We start from the raw sequence: 18,487 nt of genomic DNA on the forward strand, positions 1-18,487 counted from the left end.
CTTGGCAAGCCTTTGAAGGGAACCCCTCACATATCGTACAATGTTGCGGACTCGGGTTATGGAATCATCAACATCTTTTAACCCCTCAACAACTATGAGGTTGATGATATGAGCACATCATCGAACGTGAATAAACTCGTGGGCCCGAATGGCATCATCTCTCACCGTCGTGTTCTGCTTAAACCAATCAATTGCTGTTTCATTGGCATTGGCATTGTCAACTGTAATACACAGCACTTTTCAAATTCCCTAGTCCTTTAAACAATTATCCATCTTCGCCTTAATGGATGCACCTTTATGATTTACAATATCTTTAAAACCAATAATTTTTTTATGTAAAATCCACTCACAGTCAATGTAGTGTGCTGTGATACATATGTAACATACGTTCTGTATGGAAGTCCATGTGTCAGTCGTAAACGACACTCTCTGGCCAGTGGTAATAAACATCTTCCTCATCTTCGCCTTGTCTTTCGCATGCCTCTTCATACAATCTCGCATCACCGTATATCGTGATAGAATGAGAAATCGTGGCTCAACAAAATTTAGAAACTTTCGAAAGCCTCTTTTCTCGACTGTGTAAAGGACATCTCATCAATAATTATCATCTCTGCAAGCATGTCCCTTAACATATTCTCACTGTATTGAGAGATGACCAATTACTTAGTCTGTGTACCATCAGTGGCTATAGAAGTTTGGTAACTGAGATTGGTCTGATCAGTGGCTTGCAATCCCTTCACTATCTTATATCGTTGGCAACCATTTAGATGTGCTATTAACACACTGGTACATTGCTTTTTCGAATAGCATCCACAAAGTGATCCACAGTAATGACATCTTGCTACCGGGTTCGTAATATCACCAGGAATTTTGGTGAAATGCTCTCATGTCTATGACCTCTTTTTAGAAGGCTGTGATGTTTGATCTTGCTCAATGGGCATCTCCTCCTATTCGTTGAACATATCATCATCCTCTATATCAACTGGGAGTGAGAGTCGACTACTCGCACAAGATGTAGCTGCTCTAGATGTGGCTCTAGGGGTGGAAGTACCCACCGGTGTAGGAGTTGTAGCATTGGCATCTGCCACATCCCTTTGTGAACGATCATCTCCACTACGTCTAGGATCCGTATTACAATAAATGAAGCTGAAAAAATAAATTAGAAGCAAAAAATTAGTTTAAAAATAAACTAGGCTATATTAAAAATTTAAATCAACGCAAACATATAGGACATGTATTATTGTATCATAATGTATTATTGTATCGATGTATTAATACATCGAGGTTCCATCGATGTGCACTCGACTCAGCACTCGAGCGGAATCCATACACAGACGTTCGCTCGTATTGCGCTCAACTCAGCGCTCTAGCAAAACTCATCCAGAGAGGTTAGCTCGAAGTGTGCTTGATGTGGCACTCGAGCATAACTCTTCCAGAGAGCTTCGCTCGATGTGCACTCGACTAAGCGCTCGAGCGGAACCCATGCAGAGAAGTTCGCTCGAAGTGCGCTCGACGTGGTGCTCGAGCAGAACTCTTCCAGAGAGATTCACTCGACTTGCACTCGACATCTCGCTCGAGCCAATGTTCAAGACAACGTGCGCTCGACACCTCGCTCAAGCCAAATGTTCAATACAACTTAAAATTCAAGGTTTTGAGCACCGTGATTTGTTGGGACTATATATAGAAAGCTTATTTCTGTTCTTTGGTGTGGAGAAACAGAGCAAAAATCGTAGGTGTTCTGTTCTTGATTCTCTTACACATTTTATCAAACACATTTCATGCATACAACACAACTTATAAACACAACATATAATTCATCAAACACATTTCCTTACTACAAATTTACAAAACTAATTCACAAGAATCACAATAAAATACCAATTGATAAGAGACGTGCTATAGAAAATTAAATTGCTTGAATTAAATTGAGGGCTCAGAACCCCTTACTCTCACCGTAGGTGGAAGCTGAACAGACGAGCAACGACGAACGGCGGCATGCTGGCAACAGAGACCCTAGACGTGAGACGCGAGATAGCTTCACTGGTTCAAACGAACTCCGTGAGACGCGAGAGAGAAGGGAGAAGGATGAGTGGAAGACCGAAGAATGAAGAATGGGGGTCCTGCGTTTTGGACCCCCTAGTGTGATGAAAAACAGTTGGGTTTTTGTTTTTAAAAAAAATTGGAGTCGTAGTCGGAGCTCCTTGGAGGTCCGATTCCGACTCCGACTTCGACTCTGAATTCTGACGTCAGAGTCGGAATCGGAGCGGATGTCGGGCAGAGTCAAAAATTTCAAAATTTTGCACAGCCCTAAAGTTATATTCTAATTGAGTATTAAAAGTAATGCTATTTTCCACTATTTTCAATCCAAATAAAATCTCAGTATTTTGTTGACTAAAAAATCACAATTTTGAGGTATATTCATCAACCCACGAGGCAAAGCTAACATGTATACATTTTTATTCCTTTTTTTATGTTGTAGCCACGACTAGAAACATAAAAGGATAAAAACTCAAACAACTCCTATGAACTGAGTCAACAAAATTAAAACAAAATAACATATAAGATATAGTCTGACAGCATTTAAATTGGCATTGGTCCTCAAATGTTCTCTGGTATATCAATGCATCAGGGGTCTGCTTCTAGTTTTGACTCAATAAATCTGGACTTACGAAGAACGTGAAATCCAAGTTGCAAAGAAGAATTGTTAGAGAATTGTGCTCCTTGTGATGCATATCGAAATATAGAAAAAAAAATTCTTAAAAATTCAGAATTGATTGTGCATGCTTATAATATGATGTTTATTTTGATTGTATATGCTTATTTTATAACATAAATTATAATAATGAAAATGTTAGTGACATGTTTTAATTGTTGATCCCTATGTGTTGATTATTGATGTTAGAGACATGTTTTTGTTTTAATTTCATATTTGTTGCTTGTTTTAGAGAATATCTTCCTCTATTCCCTCAGATTTTAGTAATAGTTGTTCTACCCCTACTGGACCTACCCCAACACCTAACTCTACACCCACCACTAACCCTAAGGACCCTAGTCCTAACCCCACAAAACCTTTCCCTACCCTCAAGCCCTCATAAAGCAAGAAACATGTTATAAAAGTTTGGTCTCAGTTTACCAAACTAGAGGGTGGTGACCCCAATAACCCTTAAGCAAATTGTAACCAATAGGGTAAACTCTATAGATGTCACTATAGGAAATATAATACATTGCATTTAAATGTGCACTTAGAAGAACAATGTAAGAGGAGTCTAATATTGAGATCCTAATAAGAGAAAAGTCAACCTAGACTAGAGATTGGACTAAAAAAAATTGCGGATGGAAATAGTGGGAGTTCTACGTTTAAGGGGTATACTAAGTATGACCCCGATGAGTGTAGAAGAAAGTTAGCTTGTATGGTTATTCTGGACGAGCTACATTTTCAGTTTGTGGAGGGGAAAGGGTTCAAAGAATATTCCAATTGTTTAGAATCTAGATTTAATATTCCTTCTTGTCACACTGAGGCAAAAGATATTAAAAACAATTACCAAAAGGAGAAGGATTTGTTGAGGGGCCAATTAGCAGGTCAACTTGTAAGCTTCACTACCGATACTTAGACATCCGTCCAAAATTTTAATTACATGTCATTGACTATACATTTTATTGATTGCGATTGGACATTGCATAAGAAAATTGTGAATTTTTGTCTAATTTCATATCATAAGGGTGAGACGATTGTGAAGACTTTAGAGGCAGCAATAAAAGAGTGAGGGTTGGCACGAGTTTTGACGGTTACAGTTGATAATGTCTCGTCTAACGATTTCGCATTGAGATATCTTAAGACTTATCTTACAGAGACAAATAAAACAATCTTGGATAATGATTGTTTGCATGTTAGATGTGATGCACGTATTTTGAATTTAATTGTGTCTAATGGGTTGAGAAATGTTGACGACTCGGTTGCACAAGTCAGAATGGATGTGAGATTTGTGAGATCTTCTCCTACTAGATTAGAGAAATTCAAAGTTGCTGCAATGAATGCGGGCATAACATCCAAGAATGGCATTTTTACTAATGTTCTTACAAGATGGAACTCAACCTTCTTGGTGTTGGAGGCAACCCAAGAATATTAGGCGGCTTTTGAATTATTGGACAATGAAGACATCCAATATGTCAAATATTTTGATGAGAACAAGGGATTGGAAAAGCCTATTGATAATGATTAGGAGGTGATTGTTATCTTTGCAGATTTTTTAAGGCTTTTTTATGATGTGACATTGAAAATATCTAGTTCTTTGTACCTAGATCAAATGAGTTCACTCAATAAATATGTAGGGTGAAAGAAGAATTGGATGAGATGTATATGAGTGACTATACTAGGATGCGAGAAATGACATTGATGATAAGGGTCAAATATGATAAGTATTTAAGAGATTTAAGTAGACAAAATATTTTGTTATATTTAGTTGTTGTTCTTGACCCCCAGCTCAAGATTGATGGCATGGTATATGGTTTGGGACTTGTGCACGGGGCCGCATGGGTTGAGCTTATTGGGGGCTTGCTTAAAGACACCCTCGATAGATTGTTTGATGAATTTACTGTGATCAGGGATGGTAACGCACCTACGTCTACACCTTTAGAAGTCAGGGAAAAAAAACGTACATTGGTGTGGGCCAAAAGCCTCTCACAGAACCCCCAACTAGTTTGTCAATCTACAGATACGAAGTTAAAGGTAGACCGATATTTGGTAAGGGATCTTCTCCGATATACGGAAGTGTTTGATATATTAGCTTGGTGGAAGACCAATGCGGTAAAGTATCCTATTCTTGGAGAGATAACCTGCAGTATTTTGGTAATCTCTATTAGCACCGTAGTCTCACAATTGGCCTTTAGTACTGGAGGACGAATATTGGATTCATTCTGGAGTTCTTTGTCCCATACCATTGTAGAGACATTGATTTGCACGTAGAATTAGATCAATGAGAATCAAATTCATGTTCCAAATGTTCTTAACTTTAATAAGGCCGACGAGGAGGAGGTGGTGATCGTTGATTTCATATTATTATTTTGATTTATTTTATTTATATTCATTTCATCAGTATTAATTTTTAATTTAATTGTTGTAGCCATAGATGATACGACGTCTACCTCTGCTGTAGTATGACATCACCATATTGGATCCCGACCCACCATTGCCATTTGCCATAGGTTTGTACAATTTGTATTGTCCCTTAATTTTTTTCATATTTATATAATTTTTGGTATCTAATTGTTTTTATAATTTCTGTTATATGCGCACCTCAAGCTCAATGATAATTCCAAGCCGAAATTCAAATGATATATTCTCAATGTCACATCTTAATTCCCATTTCATATTGGTTAGTCAGGTTTTAATTTGTAATTTTTTAATTTGTTTCTTGTTTATAATTCTAATTTATCTTCATATTCAATTGTTAATATTTCAAATTTTATGATCTCACAACTCACAGCAGGCAGTACTAAATTCTATTTCCACCTTGGCCACCCGTCACAAATGTCAAAGTCAAAGTTCAAAGTTCTCCATTGTCACTTTTATCATTTATGTTCAATTGACAATTGTATTTAGATTTTCTATATTCAATTCTTTGTAATGTTGATACAATCACAATGTCCCTTTTATGTTTGTAATTTTGTAATTGTTTTCTCTTAATTTGTATTGTTGTAATAGTTTAGTTATTATAATTTAATTATAAATTCTAGTATTGTAAATTGCAATAGCTTAGGAGTTAGGATTTAAGAGTATTAGTAGTACTTCTTTAATCTTTTTTTATCTTAATTTGTATTTTTTTTTATTGTAAATTCAATTTATTCATATTAAAAAAATTATATATATTTTTTAATTGTTGGGCCCATGGCTTTTTTTTTTTTTTGGGGAGGGTATTTGCCCCTGCACCCTGATACTCAGATGGGGTACCCCGCCCCCATCGTGCGGGGGTGGGTGCCGGGGAAGAAAACCTCACCCCTGTCCCATGTGGGGTAGGGGGCGAGGAGGGGGTGTCCCCGCACCGTATGGTGCGAGTAGCATCCCTAGGTGGTGAAACAATTCATTTGAAAGGCTTGTCATGATTTAATCCCCACAAGATTGAACCTATTCAAGAAGCACATCATTGATACCAACCTATGTCCAATTTGTGAGAGAGAAGTGGAGACCACTATTCTGTGGTGCTGTCCAGTAGCCTCGGATGTATGCGCAGAACATGACAGCCCAATCCATAAATGGGCTAACACAGAAGTGGATTCTATGGACTTATGACAAAAGCTGAATCTGTGGTTGGAAGAAGAGGAGGTAGATCTGGTGGCTTGTACCATGAGGCAAATTCGGTTGAGAATGAACTCACTGATTTTTTATAAGAAATTTTAGAATCCGAGAAAAGTGTTAAGTGCTGTCAAGTAGAGCAAGGATGAGTTTATAGCAACAAAAGTTCATGTTGATAAGAATGTGCTTTAGTGGCAAAGACCTACTACTATGGCTAGTAAAGTAAACTGGACTGCAGCCCTTGATGTGAAAAACAAAAAGGTGGGAATTGGAGTCATCATCATAAATTTAGAAGGGGACATTTTAGTCTATTTCTATTCAAAATAGATGTTGTCATGAAGCTTGTAATGGTTGAAGCGCATGTATTGAGACGAGCCATGGTCTTATGCCTAAAGTTGGGTCTTTCCAGTGTTGTTCTGAAGGGAGATTCACAGTTGATAGTCAAGGACACTAATAGTAAGGAAGAGATATGGGCAGATTATGAATTCTTGATTGATGATATTAGAAGATTACTTGCTGACAACTCGAATTGATTGGTTATTTTTACTTATAGAGAGGCTAATAATACAACTCATTTACTTGCTAAATTGGCACTCAATTGTAATGAAGAATACATGTGGATAGAAGAGGGTCCTTTGCAGGTTATGAATTTTGTGTTAAGGGAGAAATACTGTAATGACTAGTATTGTTTGATAGTAAATGAAAGATACTACTTATACTTGAAAAACAAAACAAAAAAAGGGAGAGAGAGACATGTTGTGTATCGTTTATTACTTTTTGAAAAGTGTTTTAGTTATAAAAAGAATTTATTAAAATAAATTTATAAATTAACGTAATTTAAAGTGAGACGTCATATAATAAAATTATTTTTATTATAAAAGAGATAAAATGAAATCAAGTGAATTTGTAAATTTCCTACTTCCCCTCTCCAACTCGAGACCCAACTTCAAAATATTTTTTCGAGGGAGTTCACATTTAAGGAAATTACTCTAATTGCCTTTTTTTTTTCTTTTTTTTTTTTCTTATACACGAGGGATTTCAAATTTCAGACTTCCATTTTAGAGATCGAAAATTATGCCGAATAGGCCACCGCCTTCGGAATTGGGATCTACTAACCGGCCTGTTGAATCCACCAAAAAGGCGTTTCAATTCTTCAGAGAATCTGAGCCCCAACTTGAACAGCCCATTGGAAAATTAGCGACCAAGTTGCGAGAAGGGACCATGGTCCTTGGGGGAGACTCGAAGCATCTTCTTTGCCAAATGTAGGAGAGTGCTTATGCGTAGCCTGACGATGAGCGGTGACAGACGCAGTATTCTGGTTCTCCAGGGACAGGGTGGCGGTGGCGGTGGCGGTGACGTAATGCAAACGACATAGGTAATCCTCTCTCTCTCTCTCTCTCTAAATCGAAATTTAGCTTATATTATAGTTCATATTTAATCCAATATGTTCCCAGTTGAAGTTGATCGTGTATCAGACTTATTCGTGGCTGCCTTATCGGAAAAGGAAAATGAATTACACACGACATTTTTTACAACACTTTATAGTTGACTATGTTTTATCGCTGTTTTGGTTGGAAAAATGGTCATTGGTTTTATCATTACCAAGAAGCACACGAGCAATTGCTTTGAATATTATTCTCCACAAGTTGTGTGATATTAACGGGTATTCCTGGCCTCGGACCCCCCCCCCCCCCCCCGGCGAAGAGTTTGCTTAAGTTATACGCACGTGGGAATCAAATGGGCAACCATGATTCCACCTTACATGGTGATATAGTCTTATTTCGTAAGTTTTAGTCCATGTTCTTATGGATGTGATGACTTTTACATTTGGTTAGAATGGTTGATCGTACTTCATTTCTTTAAGAGTGCATTTGGAAACTTGTATGCCTTTTGGAAATCGAATGGATGAAGTCATTTTGAGTTACAAATTTGTCTTGTAAAATGATCCAATATATGAAACCAAACCAAGTATTCAACTGGTTGATGGTATATATAACACTTTCATATTAAATGAAATGCTGCAATTTTATAGGATCCTTACCTACTGGTCCCATCTAAGTGGGGTCCTTGGAAGGGTGATTTGGATATGGTCTTATCCTTAAGCATTTGCGTTAAGTGGCCACTCTTGTGGCTCGAGCCTGCACAATTGTGCTGTGATGCCCCAATACTTTTCTGGTGTATTTGGTATTTGCCATGATTTCATTTACATGCATATATATGTATGCACATGTTCATGTTCATGTGTATAGTATTTAAAAAGTTAGACACAAAAAAATGTGACCATGTTATATAATGGGATGTTCAATTCTACCCCACAGGGCCAGAGGTATCGAATCATTGGTGTAGGATAAATCCAACGAGAGCTTTTTCCTTTTTCTGATTTCTTTTTCCATGCAAGAAGACAATTCCCAAAGACTTGATTTTTGTTTGCATTTTAGGGGAACTTGAGGTGTAGATTTAGAGCACTGTGAACATGATTACCATCATCTCAAGCTTCTTTTTAGACTGCACGTGCTGTAGCAATGTTTGTGGGGTCTTCTTTGTCTTCATGATGCAGTACCAATTTTTCCTGTTCCATATGCCTTAGAATGTAAGGGTTAGCTACATTCTGTAAATGCTGGAATCCATGCACTATATAAGCGTATTATGATAGTTGGAGGTATTTTTTGTCTAATCTCATTGTCACACACGATATATGTGTGATCGCTATTTATGAGTCTTTTGTTTTCGTTTTTGTGCAAAATCAATCTATAGCTCTCTTGTGGAATGCTGAAGACTTGATGCCTCCTACATACATATTCAATTTTAATTCGCAGGAAGAACTAAAGAATTGGCATCTATATTCAGATTCTGAATATGGGGTATTTAAATACATGAGATCAAGTCTCTGTTGCATTCAGAAAACCACTGTGTGGTGTCTGCATGTAATTTTGCAGAGTCAGTCTTTCAATATTTTCTTTCCTGTAATGGATAGATCATGGAACAGAGCATTGGTATACGGATGAAATCAGCCAACTTCCAAACCTGTAATGACCAGCTAAGTATGAGGCTTGATTCACTGAAACTTCTTGATTGGCAATGAAGCTCTTATCATTCATCAATTACCTCTTGATAATTGCAATTGGTATACACTTATAAAAAAAAAAAAAAATTGCAATTGGTATACTGTCGGGAGGTTGTTTTAGTAAACACCTTGAGACTCATATAAATGTCAACGTTTAATTGTATTCCAAGTTTGTCCACTGCCTCTTTGGAGATCAAAGAATCTGAAAATGGACTCTGGTACTTCTGAATATCTAATTTTACAAGTTGTAGCATATCAGTATAATCCTGATAGCTTATTATTTCCAGTTATGTTGGCTCTGATTACCACTTCTCATTACCTGGAATTTTTTTTCTCTTGTGGAAAAGAGAAATGAACTTTAATACGTGATGCATGTTTTGAACAATCTATTGCGAATAATAAGGTCCATTGTTGTATCTGACATTGTTGACCTAAGAAGTGTTTGTTGCTTGAGCTTTTGACCAGACACACTGGCTGGTGGAATACTGTTTTCTCTATAAACGGACCTGGTAACCTTCTTAAGAAACTTATGTTTAAGAAACATTATACGAGTGTATGAAAGAATGCAATAAGAATTAGTTTTCAATTCCATTAGAACCATTTCCAAGTTCTGTTGCTTCATTTAGATGATTATTGTCTTCATGACACACTGCCTCTAACGACATAAACTCTAATTCGGTATGGCCAATTTGTAGGTGGTCATACAACAGATTCATAGAGCTCGAGTCTCCTTTTTATGATCTTAACTTTCTGCCATCATTAACTTTTTGAATTAGAGTTTGTTTTCCTAATCTTTTTTATGCAAAACTAGCAAGTTTGATATTAATCTTTGTCAAATTATGATGCAGATCTATTCAGAAAACTGGGTAACTCACCTGGACAAGCGGAAGATAAGTCGTGGCAATCTTTTGTTATGGTACCCAAAGACAATTGGTATATTGCAAAGGCACGTGTCCCTTTCCTCAAGCTTCTATTCTTAAAAACACAATATTACTGATTACAGACTTAGCTCTCTCTCATACTGAGCTTTAGATTCTTTATATGATGTAAAAATAGATGCTTACGACCATTACATGGGTAAACTAAGTGCAATTAGGACCATATTAGTTGTAAATTTTCTTAATAAATGAGCTATTCGATTATTAAATTTTCTTTTATAGAACAATTAATTTACAACTGATAGATGCACAAGAATCGATATCATGGTTCACCTTCATGTACTTTACATTGGTTTTTTGCTTTTAAGCGTAGAGTGGTGTTTTTGGGAGAGGTGACGGATGGGGTTTGCATGAATGAAGGCCCTTGGACCTACGTAGGGGTGCTACCCTCATGGTGAGGGGCGGGGGCACCCCCTTCCCGCCCCCCACCCCGCACAATGCGGGTGGAGGGGTTTCATTCCCTACCCCCGGGAGGCGGGGGCGGGGCCCCCCGCTTAACCCATTGTCTAAAAATTTTTTTAGACTCAAATTATAACATAATTTAAAGTATAAATTGAAATTTATACATTAAAAAAAATACAAACTCATTAGAGTTATATATATTTTGGATTGTTTTGGCCTCCTAGGCCAACCATTATATAGGAAGCCAAGGCAATACAATAGTGATAGTTAAGCAATGTGTATTGTCTTGACCTCCTATATAATGGTTGGCCTAGGAGGCCAAGGTAATCCATTAACTTGAAATTAAATTCAAATTTTTAACAAATTGTATATATTTATATACAATATATTTATATAAATTACTTATATAAATATTATAAATTATAAATTTTTACATTAAAAATGGGAGGAGTGTGGAGCAGGGGGTGGGGCAGGGCCCCGCAGGGGTCAATCTGCCCCCCGCCCCTGCATAGGCGGTGCGGGGTAGCCCGCCCGCCCATGCGGGGGCAGGGCGATCGGGACCAAGCCCCGCTGCCCACCCCTAGACCTACGGGCTACACGAAGCTGGATGGCTTTCTCCCGTTTCTCTTGTATATATATTAAAATGCACTGTATAATCTACATACAAACTACAGTGGCAACTGAGGTAATGTATAAGTACTTTGTGTAACACATGGGCATCCCTGAACTCTTTCAATATCGCACCTACTACCAAAGACTGAACCAAAGAAGGGATGGGATAGATATAGTCATCTCTCCCTCACCCTGCAGCGACACTAAAAAAAGTGAACCTCGGTGGCAGAGCCAAAAGCACCCACCGCAAAGGTACTTGAGAATGATCCAATGCCCCAATCTCCTGCCTTATGACCTCCACAAAAAAATTCTTGGTTGTAGGAAGAACCCACCTCTTATTACCAGTAAGGTTCGAAACCCTGATCCGAGTAAAGCATATCCCACAAGCAACTTGGCCATTCCTTCTCTGTCTTGCTAAAATCACTCTTTTTCAAATCAAAAGAAGGATTGTTCTCAACTCTATTTCAAAAATTCCATAGTGAATCAGGTCGAGAATGAATCCGGGAATCCAGGACATACTCATTCCCCCATTCCTTTAGTCTTTTCAATGGTACTTGGAATCTTAAGTTGCTGTCATGTCCCCCCTAAAAGTATAGTGACCGGTTCCATGTTTTTTCCGAATTTCATCAGTTCCCTCATGAGTCGACCAATTCCTCTATCCCGCTTCTTTCCCTTATCTTTCTTTCACTATTCCCACCTAGGTCCTTAGCTTCCATCCTTGTTGCAAGGAACCTGAGGTCTCTCGAGCCTCCTCTATCATCATCCTCCTGCGGATCTTTGCTTAGGGTTAGGGACGGCAACCAGCATTGCATTCCAGCTGGTTCACTTCACAACCAGATTCAAAACTAAATGTGTTCTCAAGGTTATAAACTTATAGGACAAAAACTAAATTTCCCCCCTTTTTTGCTGCGAGCTAATGGGGATCATCTCGGCTCTCTTTGGATACAGAAATACTCTTAATCCATTTCATCTCATCATTACAACTTTTTCAAATTCTCATACAAAATATAATAAATAATTTAACATTTTCAAATCTCAAAATAATAATAACATTAAAAAATTATATTCTAATAATATTTTATTCAACTCATCTAAAATCATGTCATCTCATCTCACTATCGAAACAAGCCCTTATTCTGATAGATTTTATTTCTGCAATTTACCTCCATTTATACCCCCAGAAACTTGTTTAATAAAAATGGCGAAATTTCATTTTTTTTACCTTCCATTACATTGTGCACTTAAAAACTGTAAAAACTATTATATTGTACGCTCAAATTACTAAAATTTTATAATTTATAAATTTTATTAAGATATGACATTCAAGATTATGGCACATGCTCTCGTTTCATTTATTTTTTAGAGAAGTGATAGGCATAACTAAATCACAACTATTTCACAATTCCATTATAAAACAATATTTATTTTATAAAATTTAAACACATTAAATTCAAATAAATTCTAAAAAAATTAATATTTTATGAAGTAGTTGGGTAAAAGTTGAATAATTGTTGGTTTTTATCAATTTTTTTTTTTCTAGGCTTTTATGAACTTTGTTTGTTTTATGCTTACAACAACGGAAGATCTGACCTATCTACAGAATGTATCTGAACACTCATTCTAATACGACAGCTTTGGATGGTTTTCAAAAACAGGAAAAAAATCCTATGCCCGGATAGTGAGTGGAAGGGAACATCAAGTTCCCACTCACATCAAGAGTTTGATGAATAATATGTGACAGTGAGAAAAAATAAGCTTTTTAATAGCAGTGGCAGTATTTGAATTGTTGGGCCCAGATGATGTGCAATCCGGTTTCCATAAATATTAGGTCAAGCCCTCCAACCTCCATTTGTGGGGTAAGTAAAGAAAGAGAGCCCGGATCTAAAGCGTGGCACGTGATCTGCGTACGACATGACAGAAAATCACGTGGGCATTTCGAGCCAAGGCAATAAAAAGGACCACGTCTGAATTTGTCTGGATAGTAACTCCTGAATAATGGTCCCATCCGAACATGGATGATGCTACACAGTTTACGTTGCTGCCGTTTAAATAGTGAGATGAGATGAGATGAGATGAGATAATTTTAAATATTTTAAATAAAAATTAAAAATTTAATAAAATATTAATTTTTAATATTATTATTATTTTAAAATTTTAAATTACTTATTATATTTATAAAAATTTAAAAAAATTATAATGATAAAATGAGATGACACATTCAAACGGAGCCTACATCATTCATCCTTAACCTAAAGTCCATTGATTCTCACTATGGCATAGCTTTTTGAATGATTTAGATTGAAATCTATTCAACCCCAGCTTCCATCTCAGAGATTTCCAATATTGTTTAATGGGAAATTATTTATGTAGTCAAATCTTATATATTCTCTTTGAAAAAATGACGAAATTAAGGCCCTTATAGAAATATCTAATTTTTCATGGTGATTTTTATTTATTTTCAAAATAAATATATGAAATTTGTACACTTTAAAATTGTATAATGCATTAATCTTATTCATTTTCTCATGTTGTTATGTGTTGTTATAAGGTTATCTTGTTAATATGTTAGCTTGGAACTTGTGAAAATTATGTTTCTTGGAAGGGCCATGCTACTGTACTGACCAACTCTTATTGTTGGCATGACCGTTAGTTTATTTTGATTTTTTTAAAAAAATATTATTTTAAAAACACACAAATTTATTAGTAATAATTTTTTAAAATATTTAAAAAATAAACGGTCAATCCCACAGACAAACTAGTATTTTCCTACTTGGAAACAAAGAAAGAGGAAAAAGGTCCTCGCAAAGTGCTCAGGGGAGATGGCTTGGAATCATCAACAAGTAATAACTAATCGAGTGGAAACGAGTCTGTTTGAATGCCAAGTTCTGATAAATATAAAATTCATAAAAAGTTTGGAATGAACTGGAAATGGATTAAAGAATACTTGTATCTTGGAGAAAAAATAACTTCAGATACCTTATTAATTAAAAAAAATAACAACAAATACACCTATAAACATATCTATGATTCCTGTGAAGCTGCAAATAGGCAAATATAGGTCAAAATCTTAAGTTTTCCAGTGAGAATAACTAACAATTATGATATGATATATACATGTGTTTAGTTAGTAAAATAAGAAGTTATGCCTGTTGAATGTACAACGTGTATTTTATACTATATCTCTATTATTATATAAGTGGCTATTTAACGCATATTCTTGTTTTAACGGAGTTACAATAATTTTAATTGATTCTGTTAACATCCGTTTAATAGCATCTCTCTCAATTTTAAAAGTCGAAAACCAGACCAACTCACTCTCTGGAAACTCGCTTGGCTCCTTCTTCCTCTACAAACTCTCCAAGTCGAAAACTAGACCCTTTCTCTCTAAAAACTCGCTCGCTCAGCTAAGGGGAGGGGAGCTTCGGCTCCTTCTTCCTCTTCCTATCCTCCCTCTCCTCGTCGGCCCTTAGTTTCCGGTGGTTTTGTTTGGTTTTTTTTGTTTTTTGTTTTTTTTTTTCAAGTTTTCAACCGAATAAAAGGGGTAGCCGTTTCGAACTTCTCTAGCAACCATTGTCCGACAAGTGCCCCACTGGGAGAAGTTTCACCCGCCAATCTTGCGGTCGACCGAATTGGGAGCCAATCGGAGCACGGTTTAAAGGAAACGCATGGGGTTCTCAAACTACTGAGATTTTCAAGATTTGATTTTAAGAGCGAAGGTCTTTTTTTCTTGTTGGTGCTGTGTGGGTATGGTTTTTGTTGATTCTATTGCTTTTCACTCTGTGAGATGTGAATTTGAAGGATGGTTTGATTTTTTTTTCCCGTTTTGTGTGGATTTTGTTATTTTATTTTTTTGCTTGTTGGATTTTTGTTTGTCGGTATGGACCATTTTTTGGAATCTGAAGGATGTGAGTTTCTTGTTCATTCTTCTAGGTATGTTTTAGTTTTTAGTGTGGATCCTCTCTCTTCTCTTTGTGGGATGTGAATCTGAAGAGCGTTTGAAAATTCTTTCCAATCTTGTTGTTCTTCGACTCAAAATTTGTATTTTTTTTTTTTTTTTCATTTTTCTGCTTGTTGGATTTTTCTTTTCCATTTTTTGTTTGTTGGGTGTAAACCTACTTGTTGGATTTCCGTTCGTCATTATGGACCAAACTTCTTGGCTCGAGCAGTTGCTTGGATGTGATTTTGTTTTTGCTTCATCCAGGGACTGGATATGCTTTACTTTTTTGCTTCATCCCAACCATGGATCCCGAGGAGAAGCGGCTCAATGAGCTGGGTTACAAGCAAGAACTCCAAAGATAAATGGTTATTCTTTGTTTAATATTTCCTACTACTCTGTTTTTTGTTTCCCTTCACAATGTTCTTGTTTCATTGTATATATTTTCTTTTTCCTCGTTGTTTGATTATATGAAATCCTCTACTTTTTCTTGTTGATGACGATTTTTTTTTTTTAATTTCCTTTATCATTTAATTTGATGTGGACTTTGTTCAAAACACTTGCAATATCGTTTTCACGATGATCATTCTTACAAGGATTACTCTACTGTATGGTTCAAACATTCAATATGCATGTCCTGCAAGTCTTGTGTGGGGTTGGGTGGTAAGTCTCGTTCTTCACCTGGTTTGTTGGATTTGCGATAGCTAAGATCTGTTCCTTTTTCGCTTGGATGTGATTTTATTTTTGCTTCATCCAGGTATGCTTTACTTTTTTGCTTCATGGTTGATAGATTAATTAACTTAATTATGTATACCTTTTTGACTTATGGACCATTTGCATTGTCTTTTATGGAAAAATATAAAAGAGAAACATACTGGATCTTCTTTATGTCCTGCTTTTTTATCTTCTCTTTTGATTTAAATTAGATCGATCGAGATTCAACCAAAAAGAAAAAGAAGGATTATTACCATTGAATTGTTATGGTAAACTGCATTAAGATTTTAATTTTAATTTTCTTTTTAACTTGTTGGAAGGCTTATGCAGGATCACAAACACTAAAGAGCATCATTTTATTATGCACTGAAACAAATAAGGATGGAGGATATCTTGCTCCAAAGTGGTTATTCTTATGCATGTACATAGGCCTGACTATTATTTGGGCATTTCTCAACACTTTTGCATTACAAGTGATTGCCTTCACCGACATAATCTGAATATGGTGGCAGGTATATTAGCTAGATAGGCTTGCTGTTACTGATTATTAACATAAACATTTATAACATTTTCATTTTATATTACATAACATAAACATCAAATATTATCATTTACATTTGAACTCTTTCTGACATAGTATTGGATGCATTAAGGGGCTACCGAAGGCAGGCTATTTTACATCATAATTATTGAAACAGATTTTAGAGAAATATTTTGTTGACATTTGAAGAAAGTTAGGGGATGATCATATCTACTTGCCTATCCTCAACTTCATGAATTCCTATAGTTTGATGTAGTTTGGTGGTCGATTGCTACAGCTCTCACTCCCATTGCTACTAAACTTGGATTGCCTTTCCTTGTTGTTCATGCTTTCATGGGTATCGGTAAGGTTTGTGCTTTAACTTGCTGCAGCAGCTTTGACAGTGATTTTTTTGTCCTTCAGTCAGTTTTTACTTTTTCACATTTTATTTTTCACATCTTTATCCGTTGAGTGTTAGGATGTTTTGAGTTTATTATTTTTTTCTTTATGTTTTGCCAGTTATGTCTGTGCACAATTTTGCTGTCTCTGAATGCTTTTTCTCTTCTCCAGGTTGTTAGATTGTGATGTTATTGGGATTTCTGGTTGCTGACCACAGCTGGTATAACATTTTTATTCTTTTTCTTTATATGATGTCTTGTATGATTTTTCTCTTATGCAAGTTGTTAGATTGTGATGTTATTGGGGTTTCTAATGCACTAACAGCAGCTGGATTACTTTTGTGTCAGTACACCATTTTTATGATTTTTCTCTATACGCTGCTCTCTGTATGTCTTTTCTCTTCTGCAAGTTGGGTGCATGCATATTGGCAATTGTGCCTTTTATATCTTTAAATTTTGAAAAAAAAAAATGTAAAAAAAAGCTGCTCATCTATACAGCCTGATATTTTCATAGGTGAAACCAAACCATTTAATACCTTTTGGCCTTTTGTTTGAGGAGTTGGTCGTGTGTTTTTTGCATTTGTTATAATTGTTGTTTTAGGTGCTGGGCTTTGGCTCGTTGGTGAAGAATTGATTAAAGTGTTCGGCGTTCATTTTTGGCAGTGTTCGGTGTTCATCTTTGTTTCCTTCTGAATATTTTCTCCCATTACAGGTGATTTTCTAGAAACTTTTTGTGTTTTTGACTTCTCAACTCTTCGCTTCTCTTCCTTTCTTTCTTTTACTGATTTTTCATGTTTATTGTCTTAAAATGTGTTTCCATGAAGTCATCCATAGTGTATATATCATGACACTTTCCCTATCTTGAATATGCCCATGAATAATTTAAGATTCCCATGATATGGCTTTGTCAATTTAGTTCTGTTTCATGGTATTGTTATGCCTACCATGAATAACATTCTGTCAAAATGGGTTCTAGTAGCAGAGAGAAGTAGATCATTAGTATTGGTGTATAGTGGGATGTACCTTGCATCAGTCACTGGCCTGACCTGTTCACCATTTTTAATCCACTAGTTTGGTTGACCATCAGTCTTCTACTCATTTGATTCTCTAGGAATAGTTTGGGTTTCTGTGTGGCTAAGTAAGGTAATATGTTTGCTGCATTTATGGAAATATGTCTATGAGCATTGAGGTTTTGGATTCATTTGCTCACTCTTAATATAGCTATATATGCTCATATGTCACCACTTATTTTCCTCTGAAATTGTTCCTCCAGGCATATAGTTTTCCTATTGAGGATCCTAAGCTGTTGTCTGAAGAGAAGAAATTGATCCTTTCCAACAGCATTTCCAAGGAACCTGTTAAAACAATACATTGGGAACTAATTTTGTCAAAACCACATGTATGGGCCCTAATAGTGTCTCACTTCTGTCACAATTGGGGAACATTTGTTCTTCTAAATTGGGCAAGATACAGTGAAGATGCTTACATGAGACTTATTTAATACACCATTAATAGCCTTAATCTTGCCTTTTATTTTCTGGATGTTGGTTTTCTTGTTATACACTTGTAAAACCATGCTTGTTAGTTAAGGATTGTGGTAGTCTCAGCTTCACCAA

General features: G+C 36.1%; 2 long non-coding RNA genes across 5 annotated transcripts; both read left to right on the plus strand.

Moving 5' to 3' along the window:
• Positions 1-7,334: 7,334 nt before the first annotated feature.
• On the plus strand, positions 7,335-10,569 carry LOC109005416. Its single transcript, XR_001998462.2, has 2 exons — positions 7,335-7,664; positions 10,202-10,569. It is a non-coding gene; the product is annotated as an uncharacterized LOC109005416 (long non-coding RNA).
• A 4,052-nt stretch (positions 10,570-14,621) lies between these two features.
• LOC109005427 lies at positions 14,622-18,487 on the plus strand. 4 transcript variants are annotated; one of them, XR_001998466.2, is made up of 7 exons: positions 14,622-15,049; positions 15,507-15,607; positions 16,274-16,465; positions 16,772-16,842; positions 17,044-17,092; positions 17,535-17,583; positions 18,145-18,487. It is a non-coding gene; the product is annotated as an uncharacterized LOC109005427 (long non-coding RNA). The 4 variants fall into 4 exon arrangements; XR_001998464.2 differs by having other exon boundaries at positions 16,284-16,465; positions 17,473-17,583; XR_001998463.2 differs by having other exon boundaries at positions 16,284-16,465.

The sequence above is a fragment of the Juglans regia genome, chromosome 7, assembly GCF_001411555.2.
Source record: "Juglans regia cultivar Chandler chromosome 7, Walnut 2.0, whole genome shotgun sequence".
NCBI lineage: Eukaryota > Viridiplantae > Streptophyta > Magnoliopsida > Fagales > Juglandaceae > Juglans > Juglans regia.